The 3,284-nt window shown below is 40.7% G+C and overlaps 1 non-coding gene across 1 annotated transcript; it reads right to left on the bottom strand.

Moving 5' to 3' along the window:
- Positions 1-860: 860 nt before the first annotated feature.
- On the bottom strand, positions 861-968 carry LOC112738747 (small nucleolar RNA R71). Its single transcript, XR_003169690.1, has one exon. It is a non-coding gene; the product is annotated as a small nucleolar RNA R71 (small nucleolar RNA).
- Positions 969-3,284: the final 2,316 nt, after the last annotated feature.

Raw genomic sequence — 3,284 nt, 5'->3', positions numbered from 1 at the left:
AAAAATTCTTTTTAATTAACTAATTGTTTCAATTTTTAATTTTAATTTGATTTCATTCCTAATTTTCGAAAATCACTAACCCCTTTTCAAAATTTTATTTTCGAAAATCCTCTTTTTCTCTCATCTCCTTCTATTTATTTATTCATCTACTAACACTTCATCTCACCCAAATTCGAACCCCCTCTTCCATCTGTGTTCGAATTTTCTCTTCTTCCCTTCTTTACATTACATTCTTCTTTCTTCTTCTACTAACAACAAGGGAACCTCTATACCTGGGTAAAAAGGATCCCTATTATTATTATTATTTTTCTGTTCCCTCTTTTTCATATGAGCAGGAGCAAGGACAAGAACATTCTTGTTGAAGCAGACCCTGAACCTGAAAGGACTCTGAAGAGAAAACTAAGAAAAGCTAAAATACAACAATCCAGAGATAACCTTACAGAAATTTTTGAACAGGAAGAGGAGATGGCAGCCAAAAATAATAATAATGCAAGGAGGATGCTTGGTGACTTTACTGCACCTAATTCCAATTTACATGGAAGAAGCATCTCCATCCCTACCATTGGAGCAAACAATTTTGAGCTTAAACCTCAATTAGTTTCTCTGATGCAACAAAACTGCAAGTTTCATGGACTTCCATCTGAAGATCCCTTTCAGTTCTTAACTGAATTCTTGCAGATCTGTGATACTGTTAAGACCAATGGAGTAGATCCTGAAGTCTACAGTCTCATGCTTTTCCTTTTTGCTGTAAGAGACAGAGCTAGAGTGTGGTTGGACTCTCAACCCAAAGATAGCCTGAACTCTTGGGATAAGCTGGTCACGGCTTTCTTAGCCAAGTTCTTTCCTCCTCAAAAGCTAGCAAGCTTAGAGTGGATGTTCAAACCTTCAGACAGAAAGAAGGTGAATCCCTCTATGAAGCTTGGGAGAGATACAAGCAACTGACCAAAAAGTGTCCTTCTGACATGCTTTCAGAATGGACCATCTTAGATATATTCTATGATGGTCTGTCTGAATTAGCTAAGATGTCATTGGATACTTCTGCAGGTGGATCCATTCACCTAAAGAAAATGCATGCAGAAGCTCAAGAAATCATTGACATGGTTGCTAACAACCAGTTCATGTACACTTCTGAGAGGAATCCTGTGAGTAATGGGACGCCTCAGAAGAAGGGAGTTCTTGAACTTGATACTCTGAATGCCATATTGGCTCAGAACAAAATATTAACTCAGCAAGTCAATATGATTTCTCAGAGTCTGAATGGAATGCAAGCTGCATCCAACAATACTCAAGAGGCATCTTCTGAAGAAGAAGCCTATGATCCTGAAAACCCTGCAATAGCAGAGGTAAATTACATGGGTGAACCCTATGGAAACACCTATAATCCCTCATGGAGAAATCACCTAAATCTCTCATGGAAGGATCAACAAAAGCCTCAACAAGGCTTTAATAATGGTGGAAGAAGCAGGTTTAGCAATAGCAAGCCTTTTCCATCATCCACTCAGCAACAGACAGAGAACTCTGAACAAAATACCTCTAATTTAGCAAACTTAGTCTCTGATCTATCTAAGGCCACTGTGAGTTTCATGAATGAAACAAGGTCCTCCATTAGAAATTTGGAAGCACAAGTGGGCTAGCTGAGTAAAAGGATCACTGAAATCCCTCCTAGTACTCTCCCAAGTAATACAGAAGAAAATCCAAAAGGAGAGTGCAAGGCCATTGATATAACCATCATGGCCGAATCCAAGGAAGAACGGGAGGACGTGAATCCCAAGGAGGAAGACCTCCTGGGACGTCCAATGATCAATAAGGAGTTTCCCTCTGAGGAATCAAAGGAATCTGAGACTCATCTAGAGATCATAAAGATTCCATTGAACCTCCTTATGCCATTCATGAGTTCTGATGAGTATTCCTCTTCTGAAGAGAATGAGGATGTCACTGAAGAACAAGTTGCCAAGTTCCTTGGTGCAATCATGAAGCTGAATGCCAATTTATTTGGTAATGAGACTTGGGGAGATGAACCTCCCCTGTTCACTAATGAACTAAATGCATTGGATCAACTGAGATTGCCTCAGAAGAAACAGGATCCTGGAAAGTTCCTAATACCTTGTACCATAGGCACCATGACCTTTGAGAAGGCTCTATGTGACCTGGGGTCAGGAATAAACCTCATGCCACTCTCTGTAATGGAGAAACTGGGAATCTTTGAGGTACAAGCTGCTAAAATCTCATTAGAGATGGCAGACAATTCCAGAAAACAGGCTTATGGACAAGTAGAGGACATATTAGTAAAGGTTGAAGGCCTTTACATCCCTGCTGATTTCATAATCCTAGATACTGGGAAGGATGAGGATGAATCCATCATCCTTGGAAGATCATTCCTAGCCACAGCAAGAGCTGTGATTGATGTTGACAGAGGTGAACTAGTCCTTCAATTGAATGAGGACTCCCTTGAGTTTAAAACTCAAGGACATCCTTCTGTAAACATGGAAAAGAGGCACAGTAAGCTTCTCTCAAATAGAGTCAACCAGAGCCCCCACAGTCAAACTCTAAGTTTGGTGTTGAACTCCCATATCCAAACTCTAAGTTTGGTGTTGGGAAGTCTCAACAATGCTCTGAACATCTGTGAGGCTCCATGAGAGCCCACTGTCAAGCTATTGACATTAAAGAAGCGCTTGTTGGGAGGCAACCCAATTTTTATTTATCTAATTTTAATTTATTTTTATTGTTATTTCATATTTTATTAGGTTTATGATCATATGGAGTCACAAAATAAATCAAAAAATTAAAAACAGAATAAAAAACAGCAGAAGAAAAATCACACCCTAAAGGAGGATCTTACTGGCGTTTAAACGCCAGTAAGGAGCATATGACTGGCATTCAACGCCAGAACAGAGCATGGATCTAGCGTTGAACGCCAGAAACAAGTAGCATCCTGGCGTTCAGACGCCAGAAATGCACACTGAGGAAGAGCTGGCGCTGAACGCCAGAAATATGCTGCATCTGGGCGCTGAACGCCCAGAACAAGCATCAATTCGGCGTTTAAATGCTAGAATTGCATGCAAAGGCATTTTACATGCCTGATTGGTGCAGGGATGCAAATCTTTGACACCTCAGGATCTGTGGACCCCACAGGATCAACTCAGCATCTGTGGACCCCACAGGATCCCCACCTACCACCACTCACTCTCTTTCCTCTTCTCAATGTTCATCCTCTCTTCCCAATAAACACTCTTTCCCAAAACTCTTCACCAATCACCTCAATCTCTCTTCCTTATCACCACTTC

The sequence above is a fragment of the Arachis hypogaea genome, chromosome 13 (assembly GCF_003086295.3).
Source record: "Arachis hypogaea cultivar Tifrunner chromosome 13, arahy.Tifrunner.gnm2.J5K5, whole genome shotgun sequence".
Taxonomy (NCBI): domain Eukaryota; kingdom Viridiplantae; phylum Streptophyta; class Magnoliopsida; order Fabales; family Fabaceae; genus Arachis; species Arachis hypogaea.
The sequence above is the reverse complement of the archived record's forward strand: the minus strand, read 5'-3'. Positions and strand labels throughout refer to the sequence as shown.